Source organism: Halichondria panicea, chromosome 9 (genome assembly GCF_963675165.1).
Source record: "Halichondria panicea chromosome 9, odHalPani1.1, whole genome shotgun sequence".
Taxonomy (NCBI): domain Eukaryota; kingdom Metazoa; phylum Porifera; class Demospongiae; order Suberitida; family Halichondriidae; genus Halichondria; species Halichondria panicea.
Window position 1 is genome coordinate 3235423 of NC_087385.1, and position 11464 is coordinate 3246886.

At 41.5% G+C, this 11464-nt stretch overlaps 1 long non-coding RNA gene across 1 annotated transcript; it reads right to left on the bottom strand.

Moving 5' to 3' along the window:
* Nucleotides 1-6747: 6747 nt before the first annotated feature.
* On the bottom strand, nucleotides 6748-8676 carry LOC135341296 (uncharacterized). The gene is made up of 5 exons (XR_010396548.1): nucleotides 8577-8676; nucleotides 8352-8527; nucleotides 7787-8279; nucleotides 7254-7690; nucleotides 6748-7200 (listed from the first exon to the last, which is right to left on the bottom strand). It is a non-coding gene; the product is annotated as an uncharacterized LOC135341296 (long non-coding RNA).
* Between the last annotated feature and the right edge of the window lie 2788 nt (nucleotides 8677-11464).

The following is an 11464-nucleotide window of genomic DNA, read 5'->3' on the forward strand; positions in this document are numbered from 1 at the left end:
AAATGTGCGGAAGAAGCGTAAGAAGTTTCAAAGAGTACACAGCAAAGTATCACCTATAAAATTTACTGTTATTGATCCCATGCACTTATTGATCCCATGCACATGCACAATCTTTTTCTGAGCCTGGATGGGGGTGCTCCAGCACCCCCATCCAGGCTCTGGTGCTCCAGCACCCTATCCAGACTAATTATATAATTAAGCCTACATGTAAATTATAATAATAATCAATGTTCGCAATGTAAACTACAAAGTCTCTTTTCCTCAACATCAAGGTACGTAGTGGTGGTCATACTTTGTACGCTGCCTGTCACCTCCTGGTAAGCTGATCAATCTTTTAGTGGCCTGAAAAGAAAGAATCAAGACTGTCATCAGATCAAGCAACGTTTATCATCAGTTTATCATCACTTAACTTCTACATTTACACAGAGACTAGACATGATTGCATTGTTGCATTGACATTTGACATACCTTAAGAAGAGTTGGCTAGAGTTTGCCATCCCAGGCGAATTGACCTTCTGGTCGTAAACATTCTTGACTTGCTGATGGGACTGTAAAATACTGTCAGTACTGTCAGTACTGTGGCTGTGCACCTTCCGACAAAAGGGGGTGTGACCCCGGAAGTGGGCGTGGTCTAAATTTTGCGGTGCGCAATGAGCATGAGCACTCACTTGGGACATATACTCATGCATTCTATATACTCATGCATTCTTAATTATGTATAATGACGTTAATAATATAACGTCAAATAATACAGTACTATACAAACAATGAATTCAATACTACTTAGAGTACTTTCACGCAATCTTCTGAGTTGGGACTTCTGAGTTGGGGCGACTGTGGAATCGAGGTGTGTGTCTTCTTGAGATTTGCAGATAAACCAGGCAATTGCCCAAGAGAAAATATGTCGCTGTATATGCTTTGCTTAAACTCTCCATGAATAACTTCAGGCGCTATATGTGGGTACTTCGAAAGGTATTCAGATCTCATTTAGGGTATACATTTAGGGTATACAAATGACCAGACTCTTTCTCAGTAGCTTTACCAAAGTCTATTAGATACATTGCTTCCAGTGACGTTGATGCACAACTTGTTGGATTTGGATTTTATGTCATTGTGGATAATTTTGACGCTTGAATGTAAGTAGCTGAGAGCATCAATCAATTGTGCACAGACTAGAATCCATTCTCTTGCACAAGTAAGGTGTCTGGGATGTTGCATCTCTTGGAATAAAGTGAATTGTGTGATATTCTTAGTGGCCGGGCAGACGTACAAACAGCAAACAAGTAAGGTAAGTGTGGATGACAAACCTTGATTAGCTTCATGAATGGCATCGCGTTGAGCCGTACGTGGAAGCAGCTCTTTCACAGCAACCCTGTATAACTGAACACATACCACAGAGAAAGATCCTCGACCAATGTACCTACTGCTTTCCTTTCCATTATCGATTGGGTCTACTAAGTCACTAGGTCTACTAAGTCTACTAAGTCACTAGGATCAATCTGGTTGGTGAATAGGCTGCTGTATGACACTAGGAGCAAGTTGCCGTCCTTTCAGTACGATATGTTCTTTTAGCCGTTTGAGTAGCCACCTGTCCCAAAACGATCTAGCCATGCACTAAAGTTGCTGTTTGCTCGATTTGAAGTGCTTTTCTCTCGCTGTGCAATTGTTTTCTCGATAGCAGGACGGAATATCGAAGTCCATATATTTGCTCTCAGTTTTCTGAGTTGAAGATTTGGTTTTCTCCTTCAATATTACTTTACAATGTATATTTCTTTACAATGTTCTCGATGGTTTTCGTTTGTTCTTTTCTTCCACTTTTGCCGATCAAATCCTGAATAGTCGTGTTGTTTAAATTCCTTTAAGCATTTGCAGGGGCGGATCCAGGAAAAACGAAAGGGCAAAGCCCCGTACGAGGGTGGCGGAGCCAGGGGAGCATCCCCCTCCCACCTCGCCGGAGGCGAAATTTTTTGCTTTTTACAATTTGCTCACACTTTTACTTTGCTCACACTTTTACTTTTGAACTGTCATATTAATAAGTGAATACTGAATATGAAAAAGTTAATACAAAAAACTCGTTCTAATCAATAAAAGGATGTATACTGTAGATGTTACCATCTACATTCATGCACTCTTGGTACATAAAAGAATCACAATGCCTACCCAGACTGCACTGAGAGTAGGCTGCTTCCTTGCAACTAGCTGAAAAAGTCTGAGATCTGCTCCATGTTGCAGCTCAACTGCATGCACAATAGCCTCCTTCACAAGGCCTAGGAAAAGAGGCCTGGGATATGATCGAGGGATTCGAGGCTACAAAACATTGCACAAGGAGCTAACTCAGCAACAGCAATAGTTGACATGCACTTTACTATTATAGTTCTAGAGCTAGTAGACTACGTACGTACGTATGTCCAGCTAGCTAGCCTACATCCTTAGTAGCTAGACTTGGCTATTGTCTAGCATCTCTTAAGAGATGCATAAGTAACAAGGTTGGTGGCAAAATTGTTGTAACCTCAGACTAGCAATACATAGGTAGTTTTTCAAAGGGAGGGGGGGGGGCTTCAGCCCCTCAAAATCACCCCTGGATCCGCCCCTGATTTGTTACATGCCAATCTGGCAAAGTGTCCCAGAAATCCACATACCTTCCTGCTTGCTGGTATGTCTGCTTGCTGGTATGTCGCAACTTACACAGGTTATTGCAAGGCGAACATTCACGTTTAGAGTAATTCCATTGCATGTTACTGGAATTAGAACACCTTTCCAGAACTCTTTTAATTCTTCGACCAATGGAGAAAGATACGAGTTAATACTGAGTGACATCTCATTTGGTCCAGGCATTAGTCTAACCAATATCACGTTTTCTTTTTTGTACCTCTCACTTCGAGGAAGATTTTGAACAGTAAGATATAATGCACCTGTAGAATAAGTGGTGTGTTTGAATGGTTGGAACCAGTCTACATTTAGTGAGAGTAAATATGAGTTTGGGTTAGCCAGAATATACTCAAACGTCTTCCATACATTGCCATCATATTTGATGGAATTGATTTCTTTCGTTCTTCCGACATTTCCGACATTGAGAAATAAAGAAATAAACTGCTTTTTGTTCATCAGTTTGGTGATACTTTGCTTTAGTGGTCTGTAGGGGTAAACCTTGTGTGGAACCAGGCGATATCCTTTCTTTGTATGCTGCTTTTTCAGAAGAAGGAATCCACATTCAGTACGTTGACGTTGGTGAGGGTGTTCTACATGGCAACACTTCTTTGATTCTTTGATTCTTTGCAACCACTAGCTGTTGTATAAACACAGTTATCAAACTCATATATGGAGTGACATTTCGAACAAACAACGTACTCGAAACCTAATGCCTTGTGTATCTGTGCATGTGTTTTGGGTACATTGGATGCAAGTTCAATAATGCTATTGACTTGAAAGGCTCGGCCAAGTGTCAAAACAAATTTCAAGAAGCTTGTGAGTGCTACATTTGAGACTTTGAAAGCACTTTGCCAAAGGACAAGGAAAATTAACAGGTAATTCAGCGGACTATGTAGATAGGGTATCTTCTGAATCAGAAGATGACCATACTTCTTCCTAAAATAATAGTAGCTTATGCATGAGGCACAAATATATAGATATTATTGTGAGTATAGTGTGATGTTGAGATGTTGAATATTCGTACAGATACTGTACTGTACTGACTCGTATATATATACCTGAATGGGATGATCTATTCCAGTTGTATCGGTATCGAAGCTTGCATGTCATCAGCGCCTAAATCATGATCAGACATAACTGTAGACTGCTCAGAGTCAATGCTGCCTGGCCCATCTGACGATTAACGATTAACGGAATTATAAACACAGTTCCGGTATATTAAAACGTGTATAAATTATATATAATGCTATGTAGTACCAGCTAATAAGTAATAATTATGTCATAATTATAATACAGCTAGCCCCATGCAGGCCATGCACACGTCTGAGTTAAGCACACACTAACTATTTTTGTCCATTATATATAATAATAACGAATAATTATGGTGAAATAATTATGGTGAAATAATTATGCTAGTGCATGGTGCTTCAATTATATTTGGAGCTATATCTAGATCTAGTCTGACGAGGCCCTATATATATATATATATATATATATATATATATACATGCAGTATTCAATTTATACCGGAACAAGCTGAATGTTCATCATCAAGATCGTTGTCATGTCAGTGTCGCTGTGACCACTCAATGGCGGCTCTTCAGCAAGCTCTATGCCTGTAATAAGTCACTTGCTGCTCACAGTACTTATAACCATTCTTTTTGGGAGGTGGTCCATAGTTCTGTGCAGTTTCTTATATATATAGTTGCTAAACTCTTCAGAATTAATGCACACTACGAACACAATAATTATAAGTATCATATCAAGAAGTAGATCTAGCTAGCTAATAATTGTTTTCTGATAGTAAACAATGACTTAACAGAAACGGAGAAGCGGAGAATTACTGTAGCACTTGCAAGCCACTCCCTTTTCTCTGATTGGACGACCGTGACTCTGGGCTACAGCTGCTGTCACGTGTCACGTGCAAATTATCCAGATGCGTCAAGCGTCACAGATCTATCTAGCCAGCCTTTTGATACTTGTACCACAGTGTGTGACTAGTAGCAAAATCAGGATCCAAAACTGGGGAGTACAGTACAGGATATATCAAGTTTCAAGAAGCAAGCGTATTAAGGAGCAAGTGTATTAAGGCACCTCCAGCTCCAGAACAATATTAAACATAGTACAGAGTTTGCTCTTAAACAGACCAATCAGATTTATGATCTCCACGTGAAAGAAGAAAATGGACCCAAAGCTGTTTGCTGTGTTATTGGGACAAGTTGCTGCTGGGCGTGCATCAGCTGTACATCCAACTCAACCTTTGATTGCTCCAAAGCCCAAGGGAAAGGCAGATCTACCCCGGCCCCTTCAGCAAGTTAGTGAGAATGTGGCACAAATTAATAACTCAGGAACCCAATTTAATGTTCGAAACACAGTTGTTAAGCAAGCAGTTTGTCAGTCACCACAGCAACGAACGTATTTAATCCTATCAAGAAGAAAGAGTGGAAAACTTTTGTATTGAAATTGGAACTTAACAGCTATCTGAGTGTTAGAGCCCTTCGTGAGGAGGGCTTTGATGTTGGCTATATTGTTGGTTCTGATATATTGTTGGTTCTGAGCGATGATATCAAGTGAAAAATTGGTTGAATGCTGTGGTGTGTCGGTTTGCCTGAGAGACGTATTGAAAGTGGTATTGTATGTGTAGACTCAGAATCAGATGACAAGGAAAAAACGCGAGCAGTTGGAAGGAAAGGTCATTGGAAGGAAAGTCTCTTGTATCTAAAGCACAACGAATAGATTCCATCGCGAATGAACTCAGTGAAAAACATGGGTCAGTGAAAAACATGGGAATACTACAATAAGATACAATACAAACTTTCAGCCCACCGCCTGGCTCAATATGGAGTAATACTCCAAAGCATTACTCCAAAGCATTCGAAGAATAATGAAGATGATGCAATGGCATGTGCTTTTACTACCATGCTACCATGGCATCCGCATTTTCTCCGAGGCCTTCACGATCTGATCATACTACTCCTACTAATACCCATCAGGAATGTCGCCTGGTCGAAAAATTGACCTACAAGCAAAGTTATTCAGTCAAATTGACATGATTCATGGGATGCTTAAGCGAGGTGGCTTAAGCGAGGTGCAATAGCAGTTTGAAAAACGAAGGTGTTGTCTACTAACACAACTTGACTATTTAGAATTATTGATTTAGCCTTATTCATTGTATTGTGCATGCATGATGTATCCGACACAATCTTCAACAGTTACACTATTAAATGCCATTGAAACCACTAGTCGAGGAGAACATGTGGCATCATAAGCAACTTCGTTACGTTTCAAAAAATATTTGACCTTTGCTTCTATTACCGATTAAGCAAGATGCTTTATCAGCAAAATGGCACAGCATCAATAATAATAGACCTTCTTCATGAGCAGGGGTCTCCAAGCAGTAGTGCAGCTTCTTCATTTACATTATAGACACATGCACTTATAGACACATGCACAACAACTCTTTCCAGGAGCTGAAGTTACTGGCAAGCACAGCTGCCTTGCAATTAAGTTGGTGCTAGGTCACCGCTGTTTCACAACAATGAAAATTCACCACTTAGTTTAGATAATACATTCCTCCAAACCACAAACCAGTGGAAGTGGGGGCTGGTTTTGGAGCATCCCATGGGGATTCCTAAGTACCGTATAGCGCGAAATTTTCGAGGCACTTATATTTCGTGGATTGGCCTCTAAAAACCATTTCGTTGCACAATGTTCGCGGACTTACCGCCTTTAACTTTGCATGATAGCAGGTAATTCTAATTAAAGAACACTTCGTGTAGAATTCTAACCCACGAAATCTGCGAAAATTAAGCCCCTCGAAAATTTCGCGCTGTACGATATGTGAAAAATGTGACTGTGCTGGAATATAGCGCATGTGCTTTCCATAGATACCAGTTTGATAAAAATTGATAGATACTGCACAAGCTGTGTTGGCTGTGTTGGCTTGTACAAACAAGTACATCATTTTGGACAAGGGACCTCCAGCAAAGAAGCGCTTCTGTCACCATCTGTGTTTCCTATAAGCAGCAGTTACTTGTCCTGAGGTATGACGCAGGCTGGAATAGGCATCGTTCTTTACAGAAACTATTTCAAATAATACATGACTAGTCTGATAAGTACGTACATACATACGTATGTACATATATATGTATAAACAAATTCATAATTTGGCCTCTTTTGAGGGGGACGTCTGCATGCAATGGCAACATGTACGAAGTCTGTCTACACCATTCGGGATGTTTCGGAATGATGCCTTTATATTGTTGAAATAGGTCCCAATCCCACTCGCCACTCGTTAAGCCAGTCAACCACATAGCATGGGAATCACACTTGCATCGGGAAATCGCTCCCGATAAAAGCTCATGAAGGTAGACAAAGTTAGTCAATATACATTTACAAAAGTAATTATAGATTACCTAGAAGAGCAATTTCTTCGTCAGTTATGTATGGCTTGTTATAGAATAGCAAACACCACAAAATATTTTCTGTGTATCCTCTCAGCTCGCTGCATGATAGCAGGACAGTAAACACCGCATTGCAGAGAGTCACCGGCTGTAGAGAGAGCTGTAAGTATAATTATTGTACAGTTGTGATTATTATTATACCTTGAGAGTTAGGTGGACGTGGTTTCCCACAAACGTTCCTCCATAATAGGATATCTAGGGCTTTTACAAAGGGACCGTCCTCTTGCTTGAAGTGTCTTATGTATTGCTGACATAGTGTTCCAATTAACACTCACCAGTTTATTTACTTTCGTAGCAATTTCTTCTAACTCTCTGAGCGGAGTGCTTGCAGCTCCTCCTCATCCTCCTCCTCATCCTCACCAAACAGTACGAATATGGCTATTAGATCATTGAGTTGATCGATCTGTTCATTTGCCCTAGTTCACAAATTATCTCTATAGCATGTAAGGCCTGTCTATCTCATCTTTGAGGGTCCTCGCTCTAGTAACGTAGTTGGAGTAACTGGGGCCCCCCTTGTCGCAACTATCCTCCTCATCTCGAACAGCCACGTCCAGCACATGGCACTCATCTTCCAGCAACTGGAAGAGGCGATAGAATATGAATATGCCTAGAGTACATCATTTTAGGGAATAAAGTCATGGGTGAGTTAAACTCATACAGTGTAGCAGTCTTACTTGATTCAAAGGAATCTCTGATGCAGTTGTTGAAATTTTTCACATTTTTCGAAATCTGGTGATCTTGTACGATACTATCAGTACTTCTGCTCGGAATCTTGGCGGGAGGGTTCCAGTTGGTCCGATGTCACGATGTCACCAAGCACCACAAGCAATTTTTTGTACTAAGTTACCTGAAGCACCTGACAGCCCAAATATATAGCACAAGAACTCATAGTCGCCACTTAGAAAGACGTATACATTATATTGTGTTTAACCCATTGTACATGTTGTTGTACCTCCATGTTCTCTTGTGAAGGTTGTCCACCTGATCCTGAAATCGCATGTTATCAGGCGCCTCAAACACGCAAAAAGCACAGGTGTTGACAGGGGAGTTGGGGTGATCAACATTGCATATTTGAAAACTCATCTTGAAGCTCCCTTGTCTCCACACAGCTTTACCCAGATTTCATTCTCGGGTATCCTCCCTTCGTGCCAGGTTAGTCGGTGCACTCTAAATTGAATTACATCATGAGAAGTATAACAGTATCTCTATGCACCTTCTCTCTGCATCATCATTACATACTTTCAATCTTATCCCAGGGTGCTGCACATGGGAACGTTTTTAATCTCAACCGTGTGTCTTCCATCCTTGACAGGGAATGTGAATGGAACAAGCTCAGACTTAAGGTTATCAACCCCTGCCAGTGACTCTGCCTCTGCTTCTTCTCAGAAGCAATTTTGATGTTAGGTCCCAGCATTCTTCAAAGAAAAAAGAAATAAGGTAAAAGTTGTCATGCATTAATTGTACCTTCTCATGATCCTTAGTCTGTTATAAGGGCTTGCTGTAACAGAAAACTCCCCTTGAAAGCACCTCGGTCTTCCTTCCCAATCACCTTGACTTCGTTACACATCTGTGCTACCTCCTCTCCACCACTCACTCGCTTGAGTCTCAGGGTGGTCTGGCTCGCACTCCCACTAGAAACGCTCACTTGCACCATTGTGCAAGGCTGTAAATAATATTATGTGCAGCTAATAATAATAATAATAATAATTTTGTTCCTACCTGTCCCCCTGTCTTTACTACTAGAGTGGTGCATACTGCGCTTAATGATACTTGACTGCATGCAGTTTCTCCTCGAGAGGCGTCAAAGACATTTCTTGTGGTCTAATCAAGAGGCGGAGTGGGACAGGCTTAAAGTGTGAGTGCACACACTTTAAGCCTGTCCCACTCCGCCTCTTGATCAGACCACAAGAAATGTCCTGGTCTACCATGTTTCTTTGGCCACACTGTGAGTGCTAGCTCCGGTGCACACTACACAATTCTGAGCATACCATGTTGAAATGAAATTGTTATTGTAGGGTAGTATGGGGTACCACCACTTGCTTCCCTTTTAGTATGTTGTTGCACGAATAGATGTCTTCTAAATCTGTGTCAATCTCTATTTTAAACACATTCAGGAGATCAGCCTTATGGCCCGAGCAAGAAATATTACGATTCTGGGAGCCTTTTTTATTTTTGAAGAAAGACCCACAAACCCGGTAGTGCTTTGAGAGCTCAGCTCTTCACTCATTGTACGATCATATAGTCCTGAAGGTTTAATGTAATAGCTGAATGTATTATGACTTACACTAAACTTATGATATGTACGAAGTTAAAGTTATTATATTGTTACAAAGAACGTTGCCTATTATTTTGAAAACACAAGTATGGCTCCTCTTGAATTTGCTGCAGGGTAGACCTCCTAGATAACAGCCCTTTGAAATCATCCACTTATCACCTTGTAGTTGTACATCAATTATAGTTAACATCAATTATGAATTGCACACACCAGCAGTCCATAGTGGTGCGGTGGCAAGTAGTCAATGAGCAGAGGTAGTGAGTAATACAAAAGCCATGTACGTAGTTCTGATGCTTTCCAGTATTCAAGGTGTTTCTGAATAGATCTGGGGGGGGCGGGCGGGCGGTTGAATTCATGAGGGGGAGTTTGCTTCAGAAGTTCACTGTCTATATCAGCACTCTTACGTCCAAGGTAGTACGGCTCCTTGTAAGACTTAGCCAGCCATCGTGTTACACCTTCCAACACTGCATGCATGTAGTCGACAGGTACAGAATCGACTAAGTTTATCATTGAGGTGAGCGGAGATATTCCATTCTGACTAGCTTCAGCTTTGCGAACGATTTCAGAATGAGATCTTAATGGGTAAACTGTATTGGGTGGGTATGTGAGTGTCTTGTTACCGAGCAGCCATGCTGGCCATTGAATTGTTTGGCACACAGAGCTGCAGGTAAATCGAATATTGCCATCACAATGGCTACGTCTAGGTCCATGAAGAGTATTTACAACAAGGCGGAGTCTATCGATTTGACGTGCTAGAGGTTTTAGGAGGAGCTTCATATTTGGCTTTGACGGACCTGCTGACAGTTTCTCAGCATTAGTTCTAATCGTAGCTGGGAGGTTAAGAATCACTAAGAATCACTAGGAACACTGGCCACATACTGACAGTAGATGATTTGAAGATGATTTGAAGATGATTTGAAGATAGGCACACCATCAGTAGAATCCCCACCAGAGAATCGACCTGACGTCACTCCTTCACGTAACACAGCCCCATCCCAAACATAATCATACAAGGTCAATCCAATGAGTGAATCAGAGTCTTCTGCATAGGGATAAGTGTATAGGGATAATTGTGTCCATTTATATTTTATATTTTAATACTTCATGCACGCACGCACACACACACACACACACCACTTACTACACACCACTTACTTGATAATACTGCTTCCACAGACTTTGTAATGTCCAAATGCACTAAGTCGGCAGTGGAGATTTCCACAGATACATTAGTCATGCATATTTTCTTATGGCTATGACGAGGAGTCTGTCTTCCGAAAAACCTTTTCAATTTGTAGAGAGTGGGAGGTATTAGATTTTGCTGAGGGGAGATGATGCTGTTGAAGAATTGCATGATGTGTGCTTCAAAAACAGTAACATTTGCACCAGGATAAAGAGGTTGTGAAGATATTTCTGGCATGGAGAGGGTCGGTGAAGACGTGGGCGTGGAGAGGGTTGGTGAAGACGTGGGCGTGGAGAGTGCCGATGAAGACATGGGCGAGGAGGGAGAGGAGAGGGAGAAGAGAGTGCTGGTGAAGACATGGTGAAGACATGGGCGAGGAGAGTGCTGGTGAAGCGAGATGGTGAAGCGAGATGGGTGAGGAGGGGAGGAGGGGGAGAGTGTTGGTGATGTTGATGAAGATGGTGTAGAAACATCTAGTGGGGAGCCTGCATAGTTACAGAGCCTCCGGTAAGTACGTTGTCAAACCCAGTAAAGTACTGATGCTAGACAGGCACGCTTGGAACAAGACAGACAGAGGCACACACAACAGAGAAACGTGAATCCAGATATAACACAATCTGCTGTGGAATGCAAGTTGCAAAACATTCACTCTAAGCTGGCATCTTTGGAGTTCTACAGCTGCACGTCGTGAAGTTCCCCAATCTGGTAATGGCAGCTAACAGCACAATATGTGCTCGTTGCAATCGGGACAAGCGAATTCCTAAACTTTACTCCGCAACTAACAACATGGACCCAGGCCACCACAATTACAGGTGAGTGTTTTAAACTGACAGTGTGCACTATTTTAAATGCAGGGTCTCACACAAGTTGAAGAGATGCTCAATCTATCGATTA